Here is a 13,531-nt window from a genome sequence, read left to right as displayed (position 1 = left end):
ACTACACATAGAAACCATCTATCAAATCAAAGAATTAATCAGAGAAACAAACACACTAAAGAATCAATGATAAAATCAGAACAGCATTTCTTTTTTCCAGTAGGAGCACATACAAGACAGAATATTCCATGCTTTTTCAGATGCTTTTCAAGATACTGTCCAAAAGTCTAAGGTTTAAATGTTCTTTTCTGTTCTGAAAGACAAAAGTTATATCCTAGAATGGATTGATGCCAGGGAGACCCCCTCCCCGAGATCTCCACACCTCTTAAGTCCTCAAGTCTCTTGAGGGTTAGGTGCATTTTCTCTGACTGAGTGAGACCTTGTAGTCCTCTGCTGTTTATATACTGGGAGCCTCCTATCAGGTGGTTAGTGCTGTCTAGTTGGTGGCCCAGTGTCTGAAAAATCTTCAGCTTCCTGGTTAGTTGAGACTGTTGGTTCTCCTACAGGATTGCTGTCCTTATTAACTTCTTCTAGCTTTTCCCTAATTCAATCACAGGGTTCACAAGCTTCTGTCCATTAATTAGGTTTAAATATCTGCATCTGCCTCTTTCTGCTGCTTGTTGCATCTTTCAAAGCATGTCTTGAACTTGTTACAATAGGGATTACATCCAATGAACGTGGTAAGAATGCTGAACACATATATTCTGTTTTATCCCTCTTGCTTGATTGTTGGTTTTTTTGATATGGTAATTTATCAATATCATCTTAATTATAGTACGCCAAAGTGTAGGACTCTTAGAGAAGGAAATTTGCGAAAGATAATGTAGATGACTGAGCCTAAAGCCAATAACATCAGGATGTAGGGTAATGAAATTTAATGAATAAAAGAGAATGGGAAGGTGGGTGAGGAGTACCTTTCTGGAGGCAGGGGTGGGGGTAGAATGGCGGTTTTTGGAGGGTAAACTTGAAATGGGAATAACATTTGTAATGTAAATAAAGATAATAACCAATCAAAAAGAAAGAAATAAGGAACAGACATTTCTCCAATTAGTGATAAAGTTACTGATACCTTTTAAAAAGACTAAGAGTTCAGTGCCTCTAATATCAGAAGAAGATGCAACTGAGTGCATTTTATTTATAATTTTTCAGTTTTCAAAGATTAATATTATAATTTTATAACATTCATCTCTCACATTTTTAGTACTCCTGAGTACATGTAAAACTCAATAATTCCCAGGTTTATCAGCACATTCATTATGTTTACATGCACACAGACAATCTCAAACATACACAAACACACACATAAACACAAAATTTTCAAATTCATAAGCACTTATTATGTTTACATGTACAAAGACAAACACAAACACACACACGCACACAAACACACACACACAAACCCTACTGACTCCATTTAGTACGGCTTTGTATGTCAGTGTGTTTGGGCAGGTGAATTCAGACTGGGAAACCTATTCCATGAATTTGCTCCAATATAATATAGAGCTTCCTATATAGGGACAGCATTCATAAAAAAATGAGAAATACCTTAGGAGGCACTGTATGAATATGCACTGTAACATTAAAATATATTAAGTATGATATTAGCTCTTATGAGTTTATCAAGCTAGATCAATTCATAATAGCTTTGCTAATGTACTAAAATTTGTGATTTCTGAAACTTAATGAATGATATCATCATCAAAATAGACTGGAATAGACAAAGAAATGGTGAATTTATTTGATTTTCTGTAAAGATGATGAGCATTATGACACTGAATCCTTGTTGTGCATACGTGTTTGTATGTGTGTTTGTGTGTGTGTGTGTGTGTGTGTGTGTGTGTGTGTGTGTGTGTGTGTTTGCCAACATAAAGCAGAAACATGCATTCACAAAACTGTGGACTTTCTCACTCGTGAAGATACTTTGGAGAGGGCTTTGCCATAATTACCTTTTGTTTATCTACATTCACAATTGTGCCTCAAGATATTTTAGATCACCACAGAAAGGTAGTTGTGAATTCTAGCTAACTGATTGTTAAATTATGTAGTCCTCATATAAATAAAAATATATTTTTGTGCTCCTTTCTCTGTTTTCTTGGGAATAATAAAACAATTTATCTCCAAGATAATCATTATCATACATCTTACATTTCACAATAAGAATCTAGATTTTACAAAGGAATATAACTAAGAAATTGAATAACTGCATTTCCACAAATATATTATGTACAAAAGTTTTTACTAATATTTGATCGTTGATAGTAGTACTATATATTTTTTGATTTTTTTTATTTTTTGGATATTTTATTTATTTACATTTCAAATGCTATCTCCATACCCGGTTTCCCCTCCAGCATCCCTTCATCCCCCTGCTTCAATGAGTGTGCTCCCCTCCCCCCCCCCGACATCCACTCCCTTTCTCCTCGCTACCCTGGAATTCCCCTACACTGGGGCATTGAGCAATTATAGGACCAAGGGCCTCTCCTCCCATTGATGTCCAATAAGGCCATCCTCTGCTATATATGCAGCTGGAATCATGGGTTTCTCTATATATACTCTTTAGCTGATGGTTTAGTCCCAGGGAGCTCTGGGGTGTCTGGTTGTTTGATATTGTTGTTCTTCCTATGGGTGCAAACCCCTTTCATTTTTTCAGTCCTTTTTCTAACTCCTCTACTGGGGACCCCATGCTCAGTTCAACCATTGGCTATATGAGCATTCGTCTCTGTATTTGTCAGGCTCTAGCAGAGCCTCTCAGGTGACAGCAACATCATGCTCCTGTCATCATGTACTTCTTTGCATTCACAATAGTGTTTAATTTTGGTGTCTGTATATGGGATGAACACCCAGGTGTGCTCCTTACTCTTAATTGGCCATTCAAACTCAGGTTCCTGGAGACTGCAGTGAATGATATTTTTGAGTTATAATTCCTCTTTCAATTTAGATTGTGCTAGATAAAACTATTAGTAGGTGGCTATCAAAGTCATAGCCACTGAAAGAAAGATGAAGTACACACTGGTTTTACAGGTAACAAGCTCTTATTCTCGTGCATTCTTTCATCTAAATTATTCTCTAAGCAATCTTCCTGGGGATTTCCATTCTCTCTATTGATACTGATGTACACTTTGAACACACCCATATCATAGGGTAAACCAAGTTTACAGCACTTTATCCTGTCTTGGGATTGGTCTCTCTATCCTTAATAATATAAACTCGGACATTCTTGGCTAGGACTCTCCCTGACATACTCAATTAAGCCACGTTTTCCTTTCAGCATGCTGGTCTTCTGCACTGGCCAGGATACATTCCTTAATGTCCACCAGAGAACTCAGTGAAAGAACATGGAGGCTCTTGAACTCTTCATCATATTAGCATTCCATGAACACTCAAAGTGGTTCAACATTATTCTGATATGCTTTGCAATTTTTTAAAGACAGAGAGAAATTCTCTTCAAGATTTAAGGAAAAAATTCTCTAAACACATATTATGGATTATAACTGAGAAACATAATATTGATTTGGAAGCACTTATTAGGATTCAATTCAAGATATATGCATTAGAAACTGTTTCTCAGGGTTTCTTTTAATGATTGTGTGTAATGGAAAAAACACAAAGCAAAACAAAACAAAATAAAAAGAAACAACCTTTCAAAGACATTGTCTCATATTATCATCTACTGATTCTCTGATTTTTTAAAGGCCCTACTCTTGGATATTACTGCACATTGGAAGTTTTCTTTTCCTACTCCAATCTAGAATAACATTAACATGAACTCAGGTACCTTTATTTTTGGTATCGATGTGAATGTGTGACTCTGATATTAGTTGATTGCTAATAGAAAACACAGAAAATGAATAAATGTTGCAGATGTCATGCCAATAACTTCCTCTTTATAGAAAATAATATAAGTGAATATTCATTATTCATGGTATGTGTTAGAGAAGCAGAATTTAAGAAAGAGAAATATTCCCTGCGGTCCAGACACTGCCCGGATCTGAAGGAACCCGATCAAAAGCTCCCTGCACACAAATCCTGTGGCCTCCCACGGGATTTGAGCTAAACCTTCAGAGGGGCAGACACACATGGGAAGCCAGAAGAGACTGCACTCTGCCCACATTTCTGAATCTACAGGAAAAGACCTAATGCCATCTGGCACCACGATGCACGGCGTCCCCGGGAAAAGACAGCACAGGCCCTCCTGGTTGCCGCCCTCAAGGAGAGCTCAAAAGCAGCCCCCCAGGAGCCACTTCAGCTGAGAGACCACAGGTAAGACCAACTTTTCTGTTCCAAGCAACCTGCCTGGTGGACTCAGGACATAGGCTCTGAAGACCAGTAGACAGGAAAGACTACATGACAGAAAGCAGAACACTCTGTTCCCATAACTGGCTGAAAGAAAACAGGAAAACAGGTCTAAAGCACTCCTGACAGACAGGCTTGTAGGACAGTCTAGCCACTGTCAGAAATAGCAGAACAAGGTAACACCAGAGACAACCTGATGGCGAGAGGCAAGCGCAGGAACCCAAGCAACAGAAACCAAGACTACATGGCATCATCGGAGCCCAATTCTCCCAAGAACGCAAATACTGAATATCTAAACACACCAGAAAAGCAAGATCTTGATTTTAAATCACAGTTGTTCATGATGATGGAGGACTTCAAGAAAGACATAAAGAACTCCCTTAGAGAAACTCAGGAAAACATAAATAAACAAGGAGAAGCTTATAGAGAGGAATCACAAAAATTCCTGAAGGAATTCCAGGAAAACACAATCAAACAGGTGAAGGAGTAAAAAATGGAAATAGAAGCAATAAAGAAAGCACAAAGTGAGACAACACTGGATATAGAAGGAAGAGACAAGGAGACGTAGATAGAAGCATCACCAAGAGAATACAAGAGATAGAAGAGAGAATCTCAGGAGCAGAAGATTCCATAGAAATCATTGACACAACTGTCAAAGAAAATGTAAAACAGAAAAAGCTACTGATTCAAAAGATACAGGAAATCCAGGACTCAACGAGAGGTCAAGCCTAAGGATAATAGATATAGAAGGGAGTGAAGACTCCCAGCTCAAAGGACCAGTAAATATCTTCAACAAAATCATAGAAGAAAACTTCCCTAACCTAAAGAAAGAGATGCCCATAAAATATAAGAAGCCTACAGAACTCCAAATACATTGGACCAGAAAAGAAACTCCTCCAGTCACATAATAGTCAATACACCAAATGCACAAAACAAAAACAGAATAAGAAAAGCAGTAAGGTAAAAATGTCAAGTAACATATAAAGGCAGACATATCAGAATCACACCAGACTTCTCACAAGAGACTATGAAAGCTAGAAGATCCAGAACAGATGTCATAAAGACCATAAGAGAACACAAATGCCAGCCCAGGTTACTGTATCCAGCAAAACTCTCAATTAACATAGAGAAACCAAGATATTCCATGACAAAACCAAATTTACACAATCTCTTTCTCCAAATCCAACCTTACAAAGGATAATAAATGGCAAAGTCCAACATAAGGAGGCAAGTTCCACCCTAGAAAAAGCAAGAAACTAATCTTCTTGGCAACAAAACAAAGAGAAGACAAGCACACAAACATAATCTCACATCCAAATACAATTATAACAGGAAGCAACAATCACTATTCCTTAATATCTCTCAACATCAATGGACTCAAATCCCCAATAAAAAGACATATATTAAGAAACTGGACAGGCAATGAGGACCCTGCATTCTGCTGCATACAGGAAACACACCTCAGAGATAAAGACAGACACTACCTCAGAGTGAAAGACTTGAAAACAACTTCCCAAGCAAATGGTCTGAAGAAGGATGCTGGAGTAGCCATTCTAATATTGAATAAAATCTATTTTCAACCAAAAGTCATCAAAAGATATAAGGAAGGGCACTTCATATTCATCAAAGGAAAAGTGCACCAAGATGAACTCTCAATCCTAAATATCTATTCTCCAAACACAAGGGCACCTATATACATAAAAGAAACCTTACTAAAGCTCAAAGCACACATTGCACCTCACACAATAAGAATAGGAGATTTCAACACACCACTCTCATCAATGGACAGATCATGGAAACAGAAATTAAACAGAGACATAGACAGACTAAGAGAAGCCATGAATCAAATTGACTTAACAGATATTTATAGAATATTCTATCCAAAAACAAAAGGATATACCTTCTTCTCACCACCTCATGGTACTTTCTCCAAAATTGACCATATAATTGGTCATAAAACAGGCCTCAATAGATAGAGAAAGATAGAAATAATCCCATGCGTCCTATCAGACCACCACGGCCTAAAGCTTGTCCTCAATAACAATAAGGGAAGAACGCCCACATATACGTGGAAGTTCAACAATGCTCTACTCAACAATAACCTGGTCAAGGAAGAAATAAAGAAAGAAATTAAAGACTTCTTAGAATTTAATGAAAACGAAGGTACAACATACCCAAACTTATGGGACACAATGAAAGTTGTGCTAAGAGGAAAACTCATAGCTCTGAGTGCCTGCAGAAAGAAACAGGAGAGAGCATATGTCACCCGCTTGACAGCACACTTAAAAGCTCTAGAACAGAAAGAAGCAAATACACCCAGGAGGAGTAGAAGACAGGAAATAATCAAACTCAGAGCTGAATTCAACCAAGTAGAAACAAAAAGTACCATACAAAGAATCAACAGAACCAAAGTTGGTTCTTAGAGAAAACCAACAAGATAGATAAACCCTTAGCCAGACTAATGAGTGTACATGGAGTGTGTATCCAAATTAACAAAATCAGAAATGAAAAACGAGACAGAACTACAGAATCAGAGGAAGTTCAAAAAATCATCAGATCCTACTACAAAAGCCTATATTCAACAAAACCTGAAAATCTGCAGGAAATGGACAATTTACTAGACAGATACCTGGTACCAAAGTTAAATTAGGAACAGATAAACCATTAAACAACCCCATAACTGCTAAAGAAATACAAGGTGTCTTTAAAGGTCTCCCAACCAAAAAGAGTCCATGGTCCAGATGCGTCAGTGCAGAATTCTATCATATCTTCATAGAAGGCCTCATACCAACATTGTCAAAACTATTCCACAAAACTGAAACAGTGGAGCACTACCGAATTCCTTCTATGAAGCCACAATTACTCTTATACCTAAACTACAAAAAGACCCAACAAAGAAAGAGAACTTCAGACTGATTTTTCTTATGACTATCGACGCAAAAATACTGTATGTAATTCTGGCAAACCGAATCAAAGAGCACATCAAAACCATCATCCATCATGATCAAGAAGGATTCATCCCAGGCATGCAGGGATGGTTAAATATATGGAAAATCATTAACACAATCCATTATATATACAAACTGAAAGATAAAAACCACTTGATCATTTCATTAGATGCTTAGAAAGCATTTGACAAAATTCAACACCCCATTATGATAAACGTGCTGGAAAGAATAGGAATTCAAGGCCCACACCTAAACATAGTAAAAGTCATATACAAGAAACCAGTACCTAAGCTTATACTAAGTGGAGAGAAACTTGAAGCAATCTCACTAAAATCAGGGATTAAACAAGGCTGCCCACTCTCTCTCTACTTATTATATAGAGTTCATGAAATTCTAGCCAGAGCATTCAGAAAACAAAAGGAGGTCAAAGCAATACAGATTGGAAAAGAAGAAGTCAAAATATCACTATTTGCAGATGATATAATAGTATATTTAAGTAATCCCAAAAGTTCCACCAGAGAACTACTAAACCTGATAAACACGTTCAGCAAAGTGTCTGGGTATGAAATTAACTCAAATAAATCAGTAGTCTTCCTCTACACAAAAGAGAAACAAGCTGAGAAAGAAATTAGGGAAATGACACCCTTCATAATAGTCCCAAATAATATAAAATACCTCGGTGTGATTTTAACAAAGCAAGTGAAGGTCCTGTATGATAGGAACTTCAATCCTCTGAAGAAAGAAATTAAAGAAGACCTCAGAAGATGGAAAGATCTCCCATGCTCATGGATTGGCAGGATTATAATAGTAAAAATGGCCATTTTACCAAAAGCACTCTATAGATTCAATGTAATCCCCTTCAAAATACCAATCCAATTCTTCAAAGAGTTAGACAGAATGATTTCCAACTTCATCTGGAATAACAAAAAATCCAGGATACCTAAAACTATCCTCAACAATAAAAGGACTTCTGGGGGAATCACTATCCCTTAACTCAAGCAGTTTTACAGAGCAATAGTGATAAAACCTGCATGGTATTGGTACAGAGAGAGAGACAGAGAGACCAGTGGAATAGAACTGAAGACCCAGAAATGAACCCACACACCTATGGTCACTTGATTTTTGACAAAGGAGCCAAAACCATCCAATGGAAAAAAGATAGCATTTTCAGCAAATGGTGCTGGTTCAACTGGAGGTCAGCATGTAGAAGAATGCAGATCAATCCATGCTTATCACCCTTTACAAAGCTTAAGTCCAAGTGGATCAAGGACCTCCACATCAAACCTGATACACTCAAACTAATAGAAGAAAAATTGGGGAAGCTTCTCCAACACATGGGCACTGGAGAAATTTTCATGAATAAAACACCAATGGCTTATGCTCTAAGATCAAGAATCGACAAATGGGATCTCATAAAACTGCAAAGCTTCTATAGGACAAAGGACACTGTGGTTAGGACAAAACGACAACCAACAAATTGGGAAAAGATCTTTACCAATTCTACAACTGATAGAGGGCTTATATCCAAAGTGTACAAAGAACTCAAGAAGTTAAACTGCTGGGAGACAAATATCCCTATTAAAAATGGGGTTCAGAGCTAAACAAAGAATTCACAGCTGAGCAATGCTGAATGGCTGAGCAACACCTAAAGAAATGGTCAACATCTTTAGTCATAAGGGAAATGCAAATCAAAACAAACCTGAGATTTCACCTCACACCAGTGAGAATGGCTAAGATCAAAATTCAGGTGACAGCAAATGATGGCGAGGATGTGGAGAAAGAGGAACACTCCTCCATTGTTGGTGGGATTGCAGACTGCTATAACTATTCTCAAAATGTCTGGAGGTTCCTCAGAAAATTGGACATGCTACTACCTGAGGACCCAGCTGTACATCTCTTGGGCATATACCCAAAAGATGCCCCAACATATAACAAAGACACGTGCTCCACCATGTTCATTGCAGCCTTATTTATAATAGCCAGAAGGTCGAAAGAACACAGATGCCCTTCAACAGAGGAATGGATACAGAAAATGTGGTACATCTACACAGTGGAACATTACTCAGCTATCAAAAACAATGAGTTTATGAAATTTATAGGCAAATGGGTGGAACTGGAAAATATCATCCTGAACGAGGTAACCCAATCACAGAAAAACACACATGGTATGCACTCATTGATAAGTGGATATTAGCCCAATGTTCGAATTACCCTAGGTCCACAGAACACATGAAACTAAAGAAGGATGACCATAATGTGAATGCTTCACTCCTTATCTAAAAGGGAACAAGAATACCCTTGGGAGGGAATCTGGAGGCAAAGTTTAAAACAGAGGCAGAAGGAACACCCATTCAGAGCCTGCCCCACATGTGGCCCATATGTATATAGACACCAAACTAGACAAGATGGATGAAGCAAAGGAGTGCTCGCTGACAGGAACTGGATGTAGATCGCTCCTGAGAGAAACAGCCAGAATACAGCAAATTCATATGTGAATGCCATCATTAAACCAGTGAACTGAGAAGCGGACCCTTTTGAAGGAATCTTAGAAAGGACAGAAAGAGCTTGAAGTTGCTTGAGACCCCATATGAACAACAATGCCAACCAACCAGAGCTTCCAGGGACTAAGCCACTACCCAAAGACTATACATGGACTGATCCTGGGCTCCAACCTCATACGTAGCAATTAATAGCCTAGTAAGAGCACCAGTGGAAGGGGAAGCCCTTGGTCCTACCAAGATTGAACCCCCAGTGAACGTGATTGTTGTGGGAAGGGCAGTAATGTGGGGAGGATGGGGAGGGGAACACCCATAGAGAAGGGAGTGAGAGGGGATTGGGTGATGCTGTCCTAGAAAATGGGAAGAGCAATATCAGTTGAAATGTAAATAAGGAATACTCAAGTTAATAGGGATGAAAAAAGTGACATCATGAAAAGCTTATGAAAAAAAGGAAGAGAAATATTTTAAGTATCCCATATAATATTGTAGAACATTGACAAAAATCTCACTAATTATGTCGTGTATTGCTTTTGCAGAGGACCTTGTTGCAGTAGGCAGCTTCTGATTTGTGAATTCATATACTTGTAGGGATATTAATTCCCAAAGAATCATGGGTCCATTATTCCAAATCTTGATTGAAAGTCCTACTGACATATTTAAATAACAACACACTCAAAACACACACACACAAAACTGAAGTTACATGGTTTTAATTGATATTGCAAAGAATCAACACTGGGGCACTGGTTTTCTTTTCTCCCAATCCTCAAATATACATTTTATTACCTAATATACCTTGAATTTGTTCTTCCTATAGACCTCCCAGATCCTCTCAACCTAACTTTTCATTTGGATCAACTTCAATTATATCCTTGATTATAATGTAATCAGAATTGTATCTGATACAAATTAAATTTATATTTTAAAACACAGTAAATTGGTGTAAGGTCGAAGTAAGGTAAAAAACCAGAGTCTATTTGGTTTTCACTTCCGTAATGACTCCGAACTTTCAAAGGTTAAGACCAAAAAAATCAAGTAATATATCATATTGGTGAGTACTTGGAGAAAGATGAATACTCATCCATTGCTGCAGCAACAGCTCTGGAAATCAGTTTGGAACTTCTTCCAAGTATTGAAAATAGATGTATCAGAAGGCCCACCTGTACAATTCCTTGGTGTGTGCCCAAAAGATGACCCACCATACCACAAAGATTTGTGTTCCACTATGTTATGCTGTGTTACAAATAGCATGCTGGGAACTGGGAACAACAAGCAGACATCCCTCAATAGAAGAATGAATAGGGAAATTGTGGTTCATTTAAATAATGAAATACTAGTCATCTACTGTAAATGAGGACATCATAAATTTACAGTCAATTGAATGGAACATGAGAATATCAACCTGGGTCAGGTAACCTAGTCCTCCCAAAGACACGCATTGCATACACTTACTGATAAGTGGCTATTTGCCAAAAAGTAAAGAATGTTCAATATACACTCCACAGACCTTAAGAACTTTAAATTCAGGAAGGCATTGCGAGAATGTTTCGATTTCTCTTAGAAGGAAGAACTTAGAAAATAATCACAGGAAGCAGGAAGAGGGAGGTATTAGACTGGAAATGGAACTATCTCTAGTGCTTTTGGATGGGGGTGCTAGAGATGAGTCCTTGGAGCAAGGAGAATGAATTGAAATTTGTAGCTTCTGGGGGATAGAGGTGGGTGGACAAATTTGACCTACAGGATTCTGTAGACCTGACCTTAGCCAAGTTGCCCAAAAGTGGGGAGAGGGAATTCAAAGAGTCCTTTTCTAGTAGACAGAAAGTGTCTCGAGTGGAAAAGACATGGTTATAAACCCAGAGTCAAGATTTCTGACTCAGAAATTCTCCTATCCATCAAAGATGTAATCCACAGACTACATGAATCTCAAGAAGGATGAACAAAGTGTGGATGCTTCAGTCCTTCTTAGAATGGGGAAGAAAAATATTGATTGAAATAGATATGGAAGCAAAGTTCGAAGCAGAGAGTGGAGGAATGGCTATTCAGAGCTTGTACAATGTGGGGATCCAGCCCATATACATAGAGTCTCCAAACCCAGACAATATTTCTGATGCCAAAAAGTGCATTCTGACAAGAGCCTGATAAGGCTATATCCTGAGAGGCACTTCTAGAGTATGACAAATGCAGAGGTTGATGCTCACAGGTAACCATTGAACTGAGAAAGGGGTCACCATTGGAGTAACAAAAGAAAGGATTGAAGGAGCTGAAGAAGTGCAACCTCATACAAAAATGGACAGCAATACCAACCAACCAGAGTTCACAGGGACTAAACCACCATCCAAAGAGCACACATGGACAGACCCATAGCTAGAGCTGCATGTGTAGTGGAGGATGGGCTTGTTGGGCACCAATGAGAGTAGAAGCCCTTGATCCTGCCAAAGGTCCATGCCACAGTATAGAGAATGTCAGGGTGGGGAGGCAGACAGGTGTGGAGGGGTAGGTGGGTGGGGGAAGACCCTAATAGAAGCAGGGAAAGGGGGGATGGTATAATGTATTTATGGAGGGGAAACTGAGAAAGGGGATAATATTTGAAATGTTAACAAAATTTAAAATTAAGAAAAAAATAAAAGAAATGCAGTGACAACAATGGAAAAGAGACTGAAAGAAAAGTGGTTCAGTGACTGGCTCAACTTGTGACACAACTCATTGGCTGTTTGGGGGAGAATTCAAGCCCTGGCACTATTACTGATGCTACAATGTGTTACAAACAGCAGACTATCATTGGTATCTTCTGAGATGTCCTACAAGCAGCTGACTGAGACATACGCAGATATGTAAACCCAAACATTAGACTGAAGTCAAGGACCCCTAGTTTTGACTAAAAGGAAGGTTTTAAGTAGTGGAATATGAGGGCATATGCATAGGAAGGCCAGAAGTCTCACTTAAATCAGTTCCCTGAGGACTCCCAGAGACTGAAAGACCAACCTGGCAGCATATATGGGCAAGGGCCACAGGCACATGAATAGCAGAGTACTGCCTGGCCTAACCTCAGTGGAGAAGATGGGCCTCCATTGGCAGTGTATTCATGTGGTGCACAGACACAGTTAGGCAAAAATACATACACAGAACATGCAAATAAAATACATTTTTAAAAAAGAAATTGTCATGCTGGCGAGGATGTGGAGAAAGAGGAACATTCCTCCATTGTTGGTGGGATTGCAGACTGGTACAACCATTCTGGAAATCAGTCTGGTGGTTCCTCAGAAAATTGGACATTGAACTGCCTGAGGATCCAGCTATACCTCTCTTGGGCATATACCCAAAAGATGCCCCAACATATAAAAAAGACACGTGCTCCACTATGTTCATTGCAGCTTTATTTATAATAGCCAGAAGCTGGAAAGAACCCAGATGCCCTTCAACAGAGGAATGGATACAATAATGTGGTACATCTACACAATGGAATATTACTCAGTTATCAAAAACAATGCCTTTATGAAATTCATAGGTATGCACTCATTGATAAGTGGCTATTAGCCCAAATGCTGGAATTACCCTAGATGCATAGAACACATGAAACTCAAGACGGATAATCAAAATGTGAATGCTTCACTCCTTCTTTAAAAGGGGAACAAGAATACCCTTGGCAGGGAATAGAGAGGCAAAGATTAAAACAGAGACAGAAGGAACACCCATTCAGAGCCTGCCCCACATGTGGCCCATACATATACAGCCACCCAATTAGACAAGATGGATGAAGCAAAGAAGTGCAGGCAGACAGGAACTGGATGCAGATCTCTCCTGAGAGACACAGCCAGAATATAGCAAATACAGAGGCGAATGCCAGCAGCAAAC

Source organism: Rattus norvegicus, chromosome 1 (assembly GCF_021556685.1).
Source record: "Rattus norvegicus strain SHRSP/BbbUtx chromosome 1, alternate assembly SHRSP_T2T, whole genome shotgun sequence".
Lineage (NCBI taxonomy): Eukaryota > Metazoa > Chordata > Mammalia > Rodentia > Muridae > Rattus > Rattus norvegicus.
Note: the sequence above shows the minus strand (reverse complement) of the source record.